At 44.6% G+C, this 20,313-nt stretch overlaps 1 protein-coding gene across 4 annotated transcripts in view; it reads right to left on the bottom strand.

The window, feature by feature from the left end:
• Positions 1–20,313, bottom strand: part of IGF2BP1 (insulin like growth factor 2 mRNA binding protein 1) — a 106,689-nt gene that overhangs the window by 47,544 nt on the left and 38,832 nt on the right. The window lies entirely within an intron of this gene.

The raw sequence follows: 20,313 nt of genomic DNA, 5'->3' as shown, positions 1-20,313 counted from the left end.
TAAATTTAGGTTTGACTTGCAGACTGAGATTTGACTTACAGACCAGAAAAAAACCAAAATGGAACAAAAACAGCCTGTTACGGGATTAATCGGTTTTCAATGCACTGTAGGTCAATGGAGACTTGACTTACAGAATTTTTGACTTGAGAACCGCCTTCCAATATGGATTAAGTTCTCAAGTCAAGACCCCACTGTAGCTTTTCCAAGAAAGAGGGGAGCAAAACCTATTTTTCTCTCTCCTCCATTTCCTTCCTCTTGCCTGTTATACAGAAGGTAACAACTGGGGGTGGGCGGGGGAAGCGTATTACAGGTTGCTCACAGGTATGGGATAAAAAGCCCAGGTTTCTTTCACATCTGGGATGTGTTGACAGACCATGAGTAGCTCAGCCTTGCACTCGTCAGAAGGAAAGCTTCCCACGTCAGCAAATATCATTCCACTCCATGGGTGGAAGCCCTCACGGTTAAAAGGAAGTGTGTAATGGTGGGGGAGGGGGACAGGACAGGACAGAGAGGTCAGGTTCCTCCCCTCCTGCACCCTCAAAACACCTCAGTTTGGTGCCTCCAGTGTCTGTAAGCACATATCAGGGGCCAAACAACATGTTATACAGTGGTGCCCCGCTTGACGCATGCCTCGTTAGATGAGGAGATCGCTTTTGCGATCGCAAAACAATGTTTTAATAGGGAAAAATCGCTTCACAATGATTGGTTCCCTGCTTCGGGAACCGATTTCTTGCTTAACGATGATCAAAACAGCTGATCGTCGGGCTTTCAAAATGGCCGCCCACTGTGTAAAACAGCTCCCCGCTGTGTTTTAGGATGGATTCCTCGCTTTACAGGCACCGGAAAATGGCTGCCCTATGGAGGATCTTCACTGGACGCTGAGGTATTTCGCCCATTGGAACGCACTGAACCGGTTTCAATGTATTTCAATGGGATTTTTACTTTCGCTTGATGATGATTTCGTTCTACAGCGATTTTGCTGGAATAGATTATCCTCGTCAAGCGAGGTACCACTGTACTTAATCTGTAGCACAGAGATGGGAACCCAACACTTCTGTTATACTGAACGTGGATTACTGCACAATTTCTCCATAGCACAAAGAATAACAGCAACCTTCAGCTGCACCTTGCCACGATGACCCCAGTCCCCTGATGTCTTGGCTTTCACCACATCCTGTAGGAAAACCCAAGACATCAAACCCAGCCTCTTAATGCTTCAAGCCATCAGGCTCTCAGGCTGTCTCCTGCCAGGCTCCCCAGAGTATTCTGAAAATGGCATCCATCGGAGAGATGGGGTGAACAAAATTACACTCAGCGAGCGTCTGCTTGAATCTCAGGGGGTCAATAACAAAGAGAGAATCTCTATAAAGACCCATGGGATTATCCATAAAATACACAAGTCTTTTAATGGTTACAGAAGACTGACGCTCAGAAAAAATAAAAATAGAAAGAAATAACAGCGACAAAGGATTTTAACTAACATTCAAATGTAGGAGCACTAAGTCCGCACATCTCCTCTTGATTTTGCTCTTCTGAATTCCTACTTCCTAAAATAGAATCTTTGGGAATTTTCAGTGCCAAAATTAACCTATCCCTCCGTAACAGCTGCCACGTGCTACTACAGGTGGAACATCTCCACTCCATCAGACATCCTGCATATTCCTAAATTCACCAAGCAGCTGCAACTGAGAGGTGGCAAATCCCAGAAATAGATCTGTGGCTATGTGTGCCCCTCACTACCCACTGTGACTATTTTTCACAAGGAAATCCATATTCTATCTATCTATGCTTCCCACTCCCTGTGAGTTCTGCAACCAAGACCCCCATCTCTACAAAGGGAACACCAATTAAATATGCAAAAATTAATTCCAACAATGTTGATTTCCACTCTAAGGGTTAATATGTACTTCTGTATGCTACATTTCAAATAAAGCTTAAATGTGCAGGCAGGCGTGTGTGTGTGCGTGTGTGTGTGCGTGCGTGTGCGTGTGTGTGTGTGTGAGAGAGAGAGAGAGAGAGGTGGGTTCAAGCCACAACAGCTAGACTTTTCACTGGTCCCCTCCAATCTACCCAATAATGTGATGGAAAGGAAGAATACTACAGACAAATCTTGGTGTGATATTCTCTAGGTCAGCAATGGTTTCTGACTCCTATTGTCTAACAGCAATTTTGGGGGGGGACACAAAACCCAGCCCCTGCTAGAAAAACAACTGAGACACAATCACAAATATGTGTGGTGCTTTTTATATTAATCATAAATTCCTGAACTGACCATATTCTCAAAAGCACATTCTTCTTTCACACCTGTTACATTTACCCACTAGCTACTATTTGGCATACAACTCCACACGTGCAGAACGTTAGAGCTACCTCCAACCACTTCTGCTGCACCTTTACATTTGGGAACTGCATTTTTGTATTAGTTTTGGAATCTGACCATCTCCACTTGTTTTATTTTCCCAAGCTACCTGGGTCCAACTCTGATAGAGAAAGCAGGGTAAGAAGAAAAGAGCCATGCTAGATCAGAAAAAAGACCAGCATTCTTTTGCATATGATGGCAAACAGATGTCACAAGCATGCTCCCAAAATGGTTATTCAGAGGTATGATACCCCTGATCGTTCAGGTAGTATACAGGCACAATAGACTATTAAAGTAAATAAATACATTAATATTACAACAGTTTAACAGATCACATTGATATAAATCTGTATATTTGCAAAAGTTTTTTTTTACCATTTTGAAGATTCTGAAAGAAAAGGCCAAAGGATATTGAAACAAACACCAAATAAATTATCTGAGGGGGTCCTCTGGAAGTTGAGTCATGGCAACCTATTAGGTTGAAACATTTCACTACTCATCCAAGTAGCTTCTTCAATCTGAGAAGAGTTGGTAGGAGATCCCTGATATATCCTCCCCATTAGTTTCACTTCCCCCTGGTCTGAATATGCTCCTTAGATGGACAAAGGATGGGGGGGTTAGTGAGTGAAAATCCCACATCTGCAGTCCTTCTCCACCCATTGTCATGGGTCATTAGCAGTGGTTAACAGTGTTTTTTTCTGGTATGTGTGGTCCTGATCTTTCTGGGAATGGATGAAAGGATCAACCTATTAAGAAAGAAGTCCAGTGGCCATGACTTCCAGATAACTTCACCGAGATGACTGAGAATTTTCACAGGTATATCTGAAGGGGTGCCTATTTCTCTGTAAATGGTTCTGGAAAAACATCTGCCACATCGTTTACACATGTATCTGTCACAGTAAAGAAATATTACTCTTTTTTTTTTTTTTGATCACTGGGCAAAGTGGCAAAAGAATTTCATAAAATGTAATCCAAAAAAGTGTCTTCTCCAAGATCTCAGCAGTAGTTACATCATCCCCTCTCCACACAGCATATATACTGAATGCTTATTCAAAAATAAACCCAAATGAATTTGGTGGGACTTTCAAGAAAGTACAGATAGGACTGAGCATCAAATACATTTTAGTTTGTTTGAAGGATCAATTTGTTGGTTTCTTGACATCTGTGGTTTGGTACTTTTTTTTGCTATGTAATGTAAGGACACGAGATTTGATATAAAAACTAGTATAAACATGTTCTAAACAAATAAATAGAGTGCTATCTCAACTTATGAACGTCTCCACTTGTAAGCGTTTTGAGTTACAAACGGCTCCATTCACAAAATGTTGCTTCGACTCGTGAACGGAGCCTCAACTTACGAACAAAGAAAAAGAACCTTTCCTACCCCCTTTTTTTTAAAGCTGAGTTCATCTTAGGTCAAAAGAAGAAATTTTTTTTTACAAAATCTCCCCCTAGTGGTAGAGTACGGATAAACCGGCTTTGCATTAGTTCCTATGGGACTAATGCCTCTACAGTGGTGCCTCGCTTAGCGACGTTAATCTGTTCCAGGAAAAATGTTGCTAGGCGATTTTAAAAAGCCCATAGAAACACATTAAAACGTGTTTAATGCGTTCCTATGGGCTTAAAAACAAAGATCCTGCATGGGGCAGCCATTTTCAGTGCCTCTAAAGCAAGGCAAAACAGCGGGCGGCCATTTTGTTTTTCCGGCGGCCATTTTGGAACCGCCAATCAGCTGTGCAAAAAGGGTCCCTTTGCCATGATCGCTTCCCACGATCATTGCAAAGCGATTTTTCCCCATAAGGGCCATCGCTAAGCGATTGCTCTGGTGATGGCCAAAACCCCATCGCTAAGCGATTTCATCGCTCAACAGAGCAATCGCTAAGCGAGGCACCACTGTACTTACAAACAACGCCTTGACATACGAACGAAAAACAGCCTGAATGGATTAAATGGTTTTCAATGCATTCCTATGGGAAATCTTGCCTCGACTTACAAACGTTTTGATGTACGAACCCCGTTCCAATACGGATTAAGTTCATAAGTCGAGATACCACTGTAGGAGAAACTTTAAAATTCTATAAATGTGCTGTTTTTATTCCTTTCAGGAGTCTGTAAGCCACTTGGAACACTATCCCTTAGTAGAAAGGTAATGTATAAATAGACAAACACAAACAGTCAAAACAAACAAGGGTATTAGTGGTGCCTTGAGTTGCGAACTTAATTCGTTCCGGATGATGATTTTAACTCAAAGTTGGTTGTAACTCAAAGCACCATTTCCCACAGGAATACACTGAAATGCAACTAATCCATTTCAGCCATTTTTGGTTGTATCTCAAGATGCTGTTGTATCTCAAAGCGGTTAATCCATCACTTTAATCAAACGGTTAATCCATCCACTAGGGGGAGACTTTTTTAAACCTAAAATGACCTCTAAGGTTAAAAAAGGGGCAGGAAAGGAGAGAGGGAGGGAGGGAACAAGAGGCCTTTTCCCAGTTGTATGGCAAAGCACCGGTTGTAAGTCAAAGCAAAATGTTGCCACCGAAGCTGGCTGTAACTCGAATTGGTTGCAAGTCAAGACGGTTGTCAATCGAGGCACCACTTATTTTCAATAAACTTGCCTCGATTACAACCACATAAAATGCTCAAAATGGCTTCCCAAAAAACACATTTAAAAGAGGAACCAACATGTCTGAATGAGGTCCATCAATAGAGCTGAGGAAACCTGTTTAAAAACAGATTTTATTTCAAATTTGAAATAATTATCAGTGTCTGTGAAACAGAAAAAGGAAAAGATTGCTTTTCAGACTACAGTGGTGCCTTGCTTGATGAGGATAATCCGTTCCAGCGAAATCGCTGTGGAACAAAATCCTTGACAAGTGAAATAAAAAAGCCCACTGAAATGCACTGAAAACTGGTTCAGTGCGTTTCATTGGGCGAAATACCTCAACATCCAGCGAAGATCCTCCATAGGACGGCCATTTTCCGATGCCTGTGCAGTGAAAAATGTGTCCTAAAGCAGTGGTCCCCAACCTTGGGCCTCCAGATGTTCTTGGACTACAACTCCCAGAAGCCTTCACCACCACCTCTGCTGGCCAGGATTTCTGGGAGTTGAAGTCCAAGAACATCTGGAGGCCCAAGGTTGGGGACCACTGTCCTAAAGCACAGTGGGGAGCCATTTTACACAGCGGGTGGCCATTTTGAAATAGACGGGTTACTTACCTGTAACCATGGTTCTTCAAGTGGTCATTCTGTGAATTCACACAACAAGGGTTAATCAGCGCCAGCGATGATCTCCTCGGAACGTTCTAGAGCTTAAATAAAAGAAACAAAGTTGTAGGTCATTCATACTGCGCATGCTCCTCCCACCCCCTCCTCAGTTCCATTTATCCGCCACTAGAACCTCAGTACACTGAGCAGAGCAATAAATGTAAATGCCAGTGACGGATAGTGGGGAGGCAGGGTGGGATTGTGTGAATTCACAGAATGACCACTTGAAGAACCATGGTTACAGGTAAGTAACCCGTCTTTCTTCATCGTGGTCTTCTGTGAATGCACACAACAAGGGTGACTAGCTAGCTACTCACCAGGCGGAGGGACGTCACTGGAGTACAGATGTTAATACTGCTTTCCCGAAGGACGCCTCTTTCCGAGCTCTCAAGTCCAGTCTGTAATGGGCAACAAACGTAGAGACGTTAGACCACGTGGCAGTGCGGCAAATATCCGGGACATCAATGCCACGTAGCAGAGTGGTAGATGAGGCCACTGCCCTCGTAGAATGAGCTCGAAGTCCATCGGGAGGAGTCTGGTGCGTAAGCTGATAGGCTAGTGAGATTGTGGAGACTAGCCACCTGGACAAGGTGGACGGTGAAGCTGGTAGCCCCTTCTTAGAACCAAAGTAACACAAGAAAAGCCTATTGGATAAACGGAATTGCTTTGTCCTTGAAACATAAAAGGCAAGGGCTCTTCTAACGTCCAACATATGAAGCATGCGCTCAGTATCATCAGACGGATTCGGAAACAAGGTAGGTAAAATCAAGGGTTGATTCAGATGGAACTGAGAAACAACCTTAGGAAGAAAGGAGACATCAGTATGCAGAACAACTTTCTCCTTAAAAAATTGAAGATAGGGTTGATCCACCCAAAGCGCCGCCAATTCACCAGCCCTGCGGGCAGACGTAATGGCCACTAGAAAAAGGGACTTGAGAGATAAAAGTTTTAAGTCACATGTAGCCATTGGCTCAAAGGGAGGTCTCATGAGGGCATGCAGCACTAATTGCAAGGACCACTGAGGTACAGGCAACTTAGTTGGAGGCCGAAGATTCACTACACCCTTTAAAAAGTTCATAACAGTGGGATGTGAGAACAGACGAGAAGCCGACGAACCAGGCGGCTGAAAGGAAACAATCGCCGCTATATAAACCTTCAAAGTAGAAACAGAAAGGTTAAAGTCGAAAAGATAACGAAGGAAAAGGAGCAACGTAGACAAGCTGACTGGAGAAGCAACGAGTCCTCTAGAAGCTGTGAATTTCAAAAAACCTTTCCATTTGTAACCATACAGCTTCGTGGTGGATGGTTTTTTGGACATGACTAGAACTTCCCTTATCTGCGGGATATCCTCCACGCAGTTAGGTGAAGGGTTTCTAAGTCCGGGTGAAGTATCTTGCCCGCATCCTGTGTCAAAAGGTGAGGATGAAGAGGGAGCCGGACCGCCTCGTGGGACATCGACATCAACCTGTGGAACCATGGCTGGCGGGGCCAGAAGGGTGCTACAAGGATGGCGTCCGCTCCGTCGTACTGGATCTTGAGTAAGGTCCTCTGAACTAACGGAAACGGCGGGAACAGGTAAACTAAACCCATGGTCCACCTTATCATGAAAGCATCCCCGGAGGACCCGACTCCCCGTCCGGCTCTGGATGCATAAAGAAGACACTTCTTGTTGTGAGTGGTAGCAAACACATCGATGACCGGGGTGCCCCAGCGGCGACACAGGAACTGGAATACGTTGTCGTCGAGTTGCCACTCGTGTGTCTGCGCCACGCGGCGACTCAATTCGTCTGCTATCGTGTTGTCCTCCGTTGCAATGTGCACAGCCACTGGAAAAACATGGTGTTTGTAGCACCATTCCCATAGCATCACCGCAAGTAACAGCAGGGACTTCGAACGTGTTCCGCCTTGCTTGTTCACATAGTACATGGCCGTGGTGTTGTCCGTGGCTATCTGAACACCACGACCGTGTACTAGGGGCAAGAACGTCTTGAGTGCTTTGAGGATGGCAAGGACCTCCAAATGATTGATGTGAAGTGACTGCTCCTCTGAATTCCACAACGCATGAATCCTGTGGTGGCCACAATGCGCACCCCAACCCACCGGGCTCGCATCTGTGGTCACCTGTACAGTGAGTTGAAGCTGCCGAAAGGGTCTCCCTATTTTCAGGTGTGGAGGGTAAGTCCACCACTCGAGCTGTGAGGCAAGCTCCTGAGTGACTAGAAGCCTCTTGTGTGGATGATCTGTCTCCGGATTGAACAGGGACAGGAGCCAGACCTGAAGGGATCTGAGTTTTAGTCGGGCATGGGCCAACCCTGGGGTTGTTGACGCCATGAGGCCGAGCAGATGTTGGGCATGTCTTGCTGACACGGTTGTCCCTGGGCGAAATTTCCTTATTGCCTTGCTTATCTTTCGACGTCTTTCTGCTGGAAGAAAGATGCGCCCCTTCCTCGCATCGAGCCTTGCTCCGATGTAACTTATGACCTGAGATGGAGTAAGATGCGACTTTCTTAAGTTGACTGTGAGTCCTAGATTGCGTAGAACATGAAGGACGTATGCTTTGTCTTGCAGGGCCTGACGTCTGGACTTGGAGACCACTAACCAATCGTCTATGTACGGGAACACCTGGACCCCGTTGAGACGAAGGTAAGCCGCGACTGGAGACATGCATTTTGTGAAAGTTCTGGGAGCCGTAGCCAAGCCAAACGGGAGGGCAAGAAATTGGTAAATGGCATCCTGAAATAGAAACCTGAGGTACTTCCGATGTTGAGGGTGAATCGTAATATGAAAGTAAGCGTCCTTTAGGTCTATGACAAGAAACCAATTGCCCTTTGTTAAGAGGTGAATTATTTGTTCCAGAGTGACCATCCGGAATTTTCGTGGACAGAGGTAAGTATTGAGCAGTCGTAAGTCCAAAATCGGTCTGATGCCGCCGTCTTTCTTGGGAACGGCAAAATACTTTGAATAAAAGCCGTTCCTGACGTCTCTTGCTGGTACCCTTTGAATGGCTCCTTTTAGAAGAAGGGAATGAACTTCCTCCTCTAGAGCAGGGTCGGATGGTGTAGGAAGAACCTGCCCTAGAGGAGGGTAGTCGAGAAACTCCAGCAGATATCCGTACTGAACAATGTTTAGTACCCAAGAATCGTTTGTAATAGCGGACCAATTTTTTAGATACGGAGAAAGCCTTGTTGTATGATAAAGCGGAGCTGAGATGACTGGGTCAAAGGTACTGTTTTGATTTCTTGACAGGTTGTTTGAATCCCTGACGGCGCTGGGAATGCTGAGAGCGGTAAGTATTAGAAGAAGAAGCAGTATTGGAAGACCTAGCCTGCGACTGAGGCTTAAACTGTTTGAACTGAGAGCCTTGCCCATATTGGCTGTAAGGTTTCTTCCATTGGTACCTGTTAAACTTCGGTTGAGGCTGAATATAATAAGATTTGGCAGTCTTTTTTGCCTTGTGTAATTCCTCCAAGTGGGAGTCGGTCTTTTCATTAAAAAGACCAGAGGCGTCAAATGGCAAATTTTCAACTTTCACCTTGACATCATCCAGAATATTGGCAGCTCGCAGCCAGGCGTGCCTACGGAGAGTAACGGCCGACATTAAAATTCTAGCTGCAGCCTCTACAGAATGTCTAGTAGCTATACGAAGATACTTTGAAACAGTCTGAGCTTCCTCATAGGTATTGAGAAAATCTTGTCTGATATCCTCAGGTATTAACCGCAAACCCGGCAAAGTTTTTAGCCATAATTGCTTTTGATAAGCTCCCAGAGCAGTTTGGTAATTCGCCACTCTGAGAATAAAAGCGATCAGAGAATAAATCTTCCTGCCAAGAACTTCAAGCTTTTTCCCCTCCTTATTAGTGGGGGTAACATGCGACTTCCCTGTTGGTCTGGTGCAACTAGTCTCAACAATCAAGGAATTGGGTATAGGATGTTTCAGGAGAAACTTGGAATCCTCCCCAGACACACGATAAAGATTCTCAGTGCGCCGAGATAGTGCAGGCGTCGTAGAAGGTTGATCCCAAAAATCCTTGATGATCGTAGTAAGAACAGAAAGGTAAGACAGAGTGGGAGGAGGAGACCGCTCACTATTAATATCTCCAAAAATGAGATCCTCCTCTGGAGGAGCTGGTGTGCCCATTTGCAGTTTAAGGACCTTGGCCATTCGTGCGAGCATCTGTGAGTAAGATGAGAAGTCTTCCGACGGAGAGGATGCATGGGGGTCACCAGTGTCGGATCCCACAGTGTCACCCACTGGCAAATCCTCCTTGTCCTCTGGAGGAGGAGGTTCCTCCTCAGAATCAGAGAAACTGTCCGAAAAGGGAACCCCCTCTTCTGATAAGGGAGAATGTCCTTTTTTGCGAGCTCGAAGCTCAGGTCGGAAATCCGCTGTAGAAAGACGCTGAGGGTCGGCAGCGACAGACGTCACAGATGAAACAGGGGCAGTAACACCCCTGGGGTGGTCGGTAAGCAGAGCAGGTCGCGGAAGCTCCTCGACGTCGAAGTGGTGACGGCGTCGGTGCTTCCTTGGTGGAGATGAAGACGAGGAGGAAGAGACATAGATGTATTTTGCCCTCCTTCGGCGTCGACGCCTGTCCTGCGAAGTCGAGGGCGAAGAGGAGGTGTAGCGCCGTTGGTGTCGACGTCGATGCTTCCTCGGCGGGGAGGATGACAAAGACGAGTCATCTGACGAGTGACGTCGGCGCCGAGAATGGCGAAGAGGTGATCGATGCCATCGCTTGGAAATATGTTTAGTTTTGCGAGACCTCTTCCGCGGCGGCGGCGTCAGTGTCGAGGAAGCCGAAGTGGAGGAGTGAGCCGAAGACGCCCGCCCGATAGACTCAGGGCTGTTGGGCGGAGACACCAAGCTTGCGGTGGCTGCAGCAAGCCGAATAGGTGTTGGGGAGGCGGTCCCCGGGATCCTGGGTGGCTCAGACTGTCCTGGGGGTAGAGAAGCGGATACCCCAAACAAGGACTCCTTGTCTTGTGAAGGCTCCTCCAATGCAGGGGAACGTAGGGAGGGCGAGACAGAAGGTAACTCCTCTATCGTTCCCAAGCGCTTAACAGCTCTCTTTTTTGTCTGCTTTACAGGCTTACTCTTCGCAGACTTAGAAGAGGACGGCTCTGTTACATACAGCACTGATGTTACCTGTCTGTCATGGGTTGGAGGGAAAGTTCCATCCTATGGGGAGTGGAAGGCGGGACATCAGGAGGAGGGGCTGTACTGTATATATATGTGGAGCTTGTGTGGAGAGGTTAGGAGAAGCGGGAGAGGAGCTGAGAGAAGAAGCTTGAGTGGGAGTCTGTGTGTCAGACAGGGTACTACTGTGTGTCAGTCAGTACCAACCTGATAGGTTCAGGTGTCTGTAGGGTTAGCCAGAACTGATAGGTTCAGGGTCTGTGCTTTAGTTAAATGCGTTCTGTGTGAACCAAACTAGTGTATGTATGATTGAGACTAAGCCACGTTACTGTATCTTATTCACTTGATTATTTTATTTACCCTGTGTGTTATGTAAATAAACCTTATTCCTTTATTTGTTAAAAATCCATCCCTGGTCTGTGTGACTTCTTATAGGGAATGGTTGGTGGCAGCTTAGTGAAACTGTGGCATATCCCAGTAGGTCTGGGTTTGTCACATTGATTGGTGTCCAGCGTGTGGGATACGACTGGTCCAGTTGTCCAGTGGTCCAGCAAAGCCTTGGCAAGTGTGCCCAGAGCAAGGGGGGTCTAGTCAGGGACAATCTGAGGGCGCGTAGGTAATCTTCTAGGCGTACCTCACGGGGAGGTGCGCTAGTGGAAGAACGTGCACACTCAGATTGGGGACTAGATTAGGGAGCTCTGAGGCAGCCTGTTTTGGCGGGAAAAAAGCTGAGGCAAAACTGTGTAAAGTAACAGTGATCTAGCCTGCCTGCTGAGAGGCCTAGCAGAGGGGGGTAGACTCTGGCTTGCAACAGTTGCAAGTTGGTGCTGAAGAACAGCAGCAATCTAGAGAAGGCTGGTTCTGAGGCAAAAGAAAGAAAGAAAAAAAAAAGTGGTCGCTTTATTTTGAGGCTTGACTTTTGAAAGCAGCCTGTTCTGGGGGGGGATTATGCCCTTGACTCGAAGCCAAATGGCAGAAATGGGTGAAGTGAAAGACCCCCAGGTTGACCAAAGTTCTGAGGATGAATTTGGCTCAGTGCAGGGTGACAGCACGGGAGAACAGAACCCAGAACTCAGGAAAATACTCCTAGCCCAACAGCATGAACTGAGGGTGAGGGAAATGGAGGAAGTGAGAGAACCACAGGGAGACCTAAGAAAATTTAAGTTATCACTAGAACATGAATTCAGAATGAAAGAACTAGAGAAGGAGGAACAAATTGAACAGCTTAAAATAAGAGGAAAAGAAAGAGCTGAAATCAGTCAGGCAGAGGCAGATGCCAAGAAAAGGGGAATGGCCATGGGGATAGAAGAGATGGAACTGAAACACAGAATTAGAATGGCACAATTAGAATTAACATTCCTAAATAAGAGGAATAACAATTTATCAGTTGAAGAAATTGCGGAAAGAGAAAAGTATGAGGCTCAGGCCAGACAAAGTGAGCAAGATCTTGAAAAATATAATCAGCAAAAAGACATTAAATTAAAAGAAATCAGAGATAAGACTGAAGAAAAAGTAAAAGAGATAAAAGCTAGAGCTGAGGAAGAAATTTTACAGATCAGGGCTGAGTTTGAGGCTAAGAAAAAGGAGCTGGATTTGAGAATAAAAGAGAAGAAATTGCAGCTAGAAAAGAAACCAAAAGAAGGCACACAGGTTAAGGCACAACACCAAAACCTGAATTATTCTGAAGAAAACATGAGGGAAACATGGGACCCTAAGCACTCCAAAGGGTTAGTTCAGAGTCCGCCACAAATGGGCGGCCATTCTGTTGATAAAACTTCTGGGCAGAGCCAGTCCAGGAACCAGATTTTGGAGGGAAAACCAAAACAGGATGAGAGAGACTCAAAATACACCAGAAAATGCTATTTCTGTCAGGGAAAGGGCCATCTAATCTCAGAGTGTGAGAAACTAAAGCAGCTAAAAGGAATTGTGCCCCAGGATTCGAGTGGAACCAAGCCAAAAGCTGTGTTCTGTGTCCAGAAAGAGCAAGGCTCATTGTCACTGAGGGAGCCTGTTGCCATGGCTACTCAATCTGGAACAGTTACATCTGCTGATCAGGCTGAGGAAAATGGTCCTCTTGTGGAGGTCAAGCACTGCTTACTTGTGAGAACAGATTCACAGTTGTTTGAAACCGCAGGGGTGGACGTAGGAATACTTGACCATCAGTATAGGGGGCTGAGGGATACTTGTTCCCAGGTGACCCTGTGCCATCCAGATATTATTCCTAGGGAGTATGTAATCCCAAATGAGAGCATAAAGGTGGCAGGGATTGAGGGACAGGTGATCTCGCTGCCGGTAGCTGAGGTACCTGTGAACTTTCAAGGCTGGAGGGGAGTTTGGCGGCTAGCGATTTCATCGACTCTGCCAGCAGCCGTGCTCGTGGGAAATGACCTGGCTGAACATGTGAAATGGGTGCTAGTGATTACACGCTCACAAGCCACCACGGGGACAGTTCAAGGGGGTATTGATGAGCCCGAGACGGAAGCAGAGGGGAGTTCCGAAGCTGTGGTGGAAACCTTAACCACAGACAGTCGATTTGGCCAAGAGCAAAAGGCAGACGCCACTCTCCAAAAGTGTTTTGAACAGGTGAGAGACGCCCAGCTAACACCTGAAACCCCAGTGAGATTTCTAGAGAAAAAGGGGATTTTATACAGAGAGACACTGAGGAATATCTCAAAAGGGGGAGATGGGATCAGAAGTCAGCTGGTGGTACCTGAAAAGTATCGCCCCATGATCTTACAAAGGGGGCACTCTGACATGTTTGCTGCACACTTAGGGGTGAACAAAACACAGCAGAGAATCACACAGAATTTTTACTGGCCTGACATAGGGAAGCAGATCAGGAAGTTCTGTAAACAATGTGATGTGTGTCAAAGGCAGGGGAATAGCCGCGACAGGACCAAAGCAAAGTTGTGCCCTTTGCCTGTGATTGACACTCCGTTCAAATGCATAGGGGTGGATATTGTGGGACCTTTGCCCAAGGCCACAAAGAGGGGGAACAGGTTCATTCTCACAATTGTGGACCATGCCACGAGGTACCCTGAAGCCATACCCTTGACTAATATTGAAACTAACACAGTGGCAGATGCCTTGGTGGGGTATATGTCCAGGATGGGATTTGCCTCAGAAATAATCACAGATTTGGGAGCGTCATTCACATCGAAGCTCATGAAACGGTTATGGCAAATCTGTGGAATTAAGCACAAGGAAACCACTGCCTATCATCCTGAAAGTAATGGGTTAACTGAGAAGTTCAATGGGACTCTAATGCGCATGATTAGGGCTTACTTGGCAGAGAATCCAAACAATTGGGACCAGAAGCTGCAATCCCTTTTGTTTGCTTATCGATCAGTGCCACACGCCAGTACCGGGTTCAGTCCATTTGAACTTTTATTTGGGAGAAGGGTGAAAGGGCCCCTGGATCTGATCAAACAAAATTGGGAGCAGATCACCCAGGATGACCCACAAGACGTTGTGACATATATAGACTCTTTGAGGAAGGACCTAAAGAGAAACCTAGAGCTAGCAGCAGAGACCCTGCAAGCTCAAAAGGTCAGAAAGAAAGCTTGGAATGACCAGAGAGCCAGTGAGAGGCACTTTAATCCAGGGGAGGAAGTGCTTTGGCCTAGGCCCTGCAAAGAGAACAAACTGCAGCTGGGTATCCCAGAAACAAAATATTTGGGTCACATAGTAGGGGGAGGAGTGATAAAACCCCTAGAGGCCAAAATAGAAGCCGTTCGTGATTGGCCCAGACCCAACACCAAGAAAAAAGTCAAATCATTTCTTGGGTTGGTGGGCTACTATAGAAAGTTCATCCCGAGGTTTAGCGAGATTGCGGCTCCGCTGACCGATCTGACGAGGAAAAAGACTGATGACAGCATCCCGTGGACCAGCGACTGTGAGGCGGCGTTCCAGAGGTTGAGGGAGGCGCTCGTCCAGTATCCAGTGCTGCGTGCTCCAGACTTCGACCGGGAGTTCATCATCTACACCGATGCGTCTAACAGCGGGGTAGGAGCGGTTCTTTGCCAGGAGGATGAGAATGGTGACCAGCATCCAGTGTCCTACCTGAGTAGGAAACTCCAGAAAGGTGAGAGACATTTGGCAACCGTGGAGAAGGAGTGTTTGGCCATAGTCTACGCGATCCAGAAGGCCAAGCCTTACATCTGGGGAAGACATTTTATTCTGTGTACTGACCATTCACCACTGCAATGGTTAAAGACAATGAAAACCCACAATAGTAAACTTATGAGGTGGGCTTTAAACCTGCAAGATTATGACTTTGAAGTGAAGGTGGTCAGAGGGTCAGTGAACTGTGTTGCTGACGCCTTGTCAAGAAGACCTGAAGAATGAAGACGGCGAAAGAAACATGGACTATGTATATATTTTGGTGACCAAAGGTTAAAAGTGCTTGTTTATTAAACATGCTTGGTTTGTATGAATAAAGGTAACTTGATGTATTGTAAATGGTAAATGTTTAAATGCCTAATTGATATGTTTATCCTAGAGTAAGTATGCTATTGTATGTTATTGTATAAATGTTTTGTATGTTTTGGATCCAGGTTGTTTTTTGGAGAAAAGCACTTTAGCTTTCCCCCTACAAAACAACTTATAAAGAGGGGAGGTGTTACATACAGCACTGATGTTACCTGTCTGTCATGGGTTGGAGGGAAAGTTCCATCCTATGGGGAGTGGAAGGCGGGACATCAGGAGGAGGGGCTGTACTGTATATATATGTGGAGCTTGTGTGGAGAGGTTAGGAGAAGCGGGAGAGGAGCTGAGAGAAGAAGCTTGAGTGGGAGTCTGTGTGTCAGACAGGGTACTACTGTGTGTCAGTCAGTACCAACCTGATAGGTTCAGGTGTCTGTAGGGTTAGCCAGAACTGATAGGTTCAGGGTCTGTGCTTTAGTTAAATGCGTTCTGTGTGAACCAAACTAGTGTATGTATGATTGAGACTAAGCCACGTTACTGTATCTTATTCACTTGATTATTTTATTTACCCTGTGTGTTATGTAAATAAACCTTATTCCTTTATTTGTTAAAAATCCATCCCTGGTCTGTGTGACTTCTTATAGGGAATGGTTGGTGGCAGCTTAGTGAAACTGTGGCATATCCCAGTAGGTCTGGGTTTGTCACAGGCTCCTTGGATGAATTTTTATCAGGTTTGTCTGTAGCCCTCTTAGAAGCCTTAGAGGCAGGAGGTTGAGGCAGATTACTTGAGGTGGACGGAGAAACTGCCGCACCGGGAAGCTCCATAAGGGACGGCTCTGAGGCAGCCAACGCAGCGCTCCAGAGATGAAATTTTAAGCGCTGCTGGCGAGCACGGAGGGCTGGCTTAGTAAAAGCCCTACAATGCCTGCAATCCTGGGGAGAATGGGATTCCCCGAGACAAAAAAGACACTTTTCGTGCCGGTCCTGGAAGGGGAGCTTTCTATCACAGCTTATGCACCGACTAAAGGGACCGGAGGGGGACATAAGCTGAAACGCACCAACGCCCTGCAACGGAGACCGTTGAAAAGGGCGGGAAAAACCCGAGCTCGCCAAACAAGGGAAAACCAGAGTTCAAAGTCCACAAACCGAGCCAAGTCAGGACAGGAGAGAGTAGAATAGCCGAATTGCCTTGCCAAGGGTCAAAAAAGCCAAAAAACCCAGAGAATAGTAAGCGAAATAACAGAGCTCTAGCCGAAGAGAACCAGTTCGTCCGGCGGAGAAATGGAACTGAGGAGGGGGTGGGAGGAGCATGCGCAGTATGAATGACCTACAACTTTGTTTCTTTTATTTAAGCTCTAGAACGTTCCGAGGAGATCATCGCTGGCGCTGATTAACCCTTGTTGTGTGCATTCACAGAAGACCACGATGAAGAACCAACATTCAGCTGTTTTGATCGTCGTAATGTGAAGAATCAGTTCCCGAAGCAGGGAACCAATCATCGGGAAGCGAATTTTGCCCATTAAAACATCATTTTGCGATCGCAAAAGCGATCACAAAAACCTCATCGTCAAGCAGATTCGTCGTTTAACGAGGTAATCGTTAAGCGAGGCACCACTGTACAACTTTCAGAACAGAGAAGCTGTCTTAGCTGTGCTGCTTAGGGTAAACTGGGACTTGTAGTCCAGTTTGTTTTCTCCATTTCTACTGTAAAGAAATCAAAAGGCTCCAAGATTGCCTGGAAAGAAAGAATTTTTAAACATTTCCTTTTGTCTAAACATTTAGCAGCAAATAATGGAGCCACCTGCTGTGTAACTAGAAGGGTACACATTTTAATTTCTCATTAAAAACTTTTCTGTGGGCTCTTCAGACTCCGTAAGATTAAAACTTGCAGCCGTTAACACAAATGGATAGCCAATATGAACAAGAATATATTTTCACTGCTTGATATACACTGACAGAAATCCTCTTGCACAATTATGCAAAAGGCTTCACTTTTAGCAACAAACTGCAGTAAGTTAAGAAATTTCCACAGGTATTACTTATTGCACATATTGGTACGCAACACATAATGCCTACAGATATTTCTTAACATATGGCAATTCACAGCTAGAACTTAAACCTTATGCATAACTTACATAGCAGAATTTCAGCCACTGAATGTGGAGTTTAAATTTCTCAGTGGAGGATTGAACAGCAGTAACAACCACCATTCTTATAGATGTCTGGCAGAACTAGCTGGGGTAGGAATTGGTTAGACACATGTTTTCCTCTATCAACTTAAATCCCTCTGACCCCTTCCTATAGTACAGCATTCCTTGCATTCCAGACTTCTTAAACAATGGCTCCTCCATTCATTTGGGGACATGGAACAGCATTCAAGCAAGAGATTTCATTACAATTTCCATCCCCCAGCAAAAAAAGACTGGGGTGGGGGTGGGAGGAATGAGACAAGACTTTCCTTCCAATAAGAAACACATTTTTTGTTTCCTTTTCGTTTTCCATGTTATATTATAGATCTTGCCAGACTATTCAATCTAGCTAAAACTGGAGAGGGTATGTGTGTTGTTTTTAGATTTAAAAAATCTTTGGGCCCAAAGACTTGAGAAACATCTGCATCAGTGGAAAAGTAACAACATGAAGACTACCAACTGAAAACACATCTGTTTTTTAAAAAATATTATTTTTTAAATACTAAAAGGACAAAGCTCAGAACTGGAAATTTCTAGACATCTTGATTTGGAACAAGGCTTAGTCTCAGCAGATCAACCAAAAGAAATTGGGCTTCAGTTAAAACCATTAAATGGCTTGGGTTATTGTCCTTTAAGAACAATTATAACTGATTATGGACATCTGCTTAATTTGTAGAATTCACACATGACTGCAGAATTCTTTTTATTGTTGCAGAATTTATAGTGCCTCAAAGTAGAATTTTTAAAAAATTGCAGTACAATGAAAACACCCTGGCCTGTTTGTATCCAAGGCCTTATATACTCTTCCCCCATAATGCACCATGTAACTGTGACACATTAGATGCACAGGATTTTAGTTTTTCATTAGGAAAAATACTTGGCTGTATTGTTGTGAAAATATTTATTGATTGATTTAAATTATTTTTACCCTGCCTTTCTCCTTAAAAGAACCTAAGGCAGCTTACATTATTAAAAGACAATATTAAAGCTAAGATTTGGGAATACAAACATTTAGTATACAAATACTAAAAAGGATCAAACAAACACCATGTTAAAAACAACACACAACAACAAAACATATTCAAAGCAGTAAGATATAGCAATTCATTAAAAGAAAAAAACGCACTCCGGCAGCCAGTCACTCAGGAAAAGCTGAGTGCTGTCCTCTGAAGATGCTGGCCACAGAGACCGGTGAAACGTTAGGAAGAACAACCTTCAGAACATGGCCAAAGAGCCCGAAAAACCCACAACAACCATTAGATCCCGGCCATATTCGCCCAGGTCATGAATATCATGTGCCATTTGCATAGACCACTGGGAGTGGAAAAGATTTAGATAGGGTTTTGAGATAGAGATTTGAAGTGCTAGAAAGTTGGGAGAGTTTGGGAAGGAGAATGGGGGTTGAGGGTGGATAAAGAAGAATGTTTAAGAGCTAACATCATTGCTTGTTCTGTCAACACCTGTATCAATAAACAATTTCTATTTGGTACTTTTAAAATGACATAAGGCCTGGACATTTATCATTCATAATAGGAATTGTTGATGAAATCAACTGGTAGCAGCTGAGGGGCACCTAGCGTGAGCTCCTAGTTTTTATCTTTTAGACCAGATGGGCGGGGTATAAATCAAATAAATAAATAAATAAATAAATAAATAAATAAATAAATAAATAAATAAATAAATAAATAAATAAATAAATAAATAAATAAATAAATAATTTGGTGAAACAATCAGAGGCCGTGTGGGAATCGTGACAGATACCGCTAGTAAAGGCAACTCAGATATCACAAAGCAATGGGCAAGCTTTTGTGTTCTCCTAGACTGTTTTTAATGCTCCTAATAAAAATAATACTGAATTGTGGATTTGAAATTAGTTAAAGTGCAACATGTGATGTTCTTATATATTTAACTAATCAGACTCAATCACAATTGCCTCCTATGTTCTCCCCATTTTCCCTCATAGTCAGTTCTGTGAGGGAAGTATCTATTCCTCAGAAGATTTTTGGGAAAGATGTGTAAACCTGTCTAGAAGGGCCTTTCCTTGAGAGATCTTGCTAATTTGTGGTAGCACTAGAGTAGAATATTTAGCCATGGAAAGGTCCTGGATTCAATATCCAGCATCTCTAGGTAGGGACAGGGGGGAGAACTGTCTGAAATATGGTGGATAAAAATCAATGACTTTTAAAAATCAAATTGATTTTAACCACTTTTTAAAATTTAAATTATCAATTTTTAAAATTTAAATGATCACAAAAACCCTGATTTTTAAAAAATTTAAATCAGATTCACCCTGGGCTGAAACCTTTGAGAACTGCCACCAATCAGTGGAGATTCCAAATAGGCAAATGCTCAGTGATGTTGGGCCACACGGGATGCCTCTCCCCATATACCCAAAGCACTAGGAACTGAACTGTTGCTGAAACTTGAGGACTGGCTCCAAAGTTCTCACCACTGTAACACATCAGCTACTGTAACAGCTTTTCGTAACGCTAAATTGCAATCTCTATCACAAACTACGCAGAGCAACAGAGCAGAGTATTGCCAAAATGTGTTCTGCTCAATCCCAGATAGACAAATTTTCAGTGATGTGGAAAGGGCTGCTGAATTTTAGTGGTATGCTTCCAGCTATGGCAGCTAGTGGGAATACCCACAGGCCAAACATTTCCAATGTGTGGTATAAACACAGTTCTCCACTAGTCAAACCAGCAGTCTGACTCCATATAAGACAGCTTCTTATAAGCCTTGCCTATTACCTTCTAAGTAGACCTGATTAAACTAGATGAAAGAACTATTTTTTAATATTAGTGTATACTCCTGTTCATTACCATTGTAATTCCTTAAGGAAGTGTTTTACAACCTTAGATCTCTCTAGATCAGGGGTCTCAAACATGCGGCCCGCCGGATGATAGTTTGTGGCCCCCGCCTTGCCTGCCCCC

The sequence above is a fragment of the Pogona vitticeps genome, chromosome 6 (assembly GCF_051106095.1).
Source record: "Pogona vitticeps strain Pit_001003342236 chromosome 6, PviZW2.1, whole genome shotgun sequence".
Classification (NCBI taxonomy): domain Eukaryota; kingdom Metazoa; phylum Chordata; class Lepidosauria; order Squamata; family Agamidae; genus Pogona; species Pogona vitticeps.
Note: the sequence above shows the minus strand (reverse complement) of the source record. Positions and strands in the feature narration are given on the sequence as shown.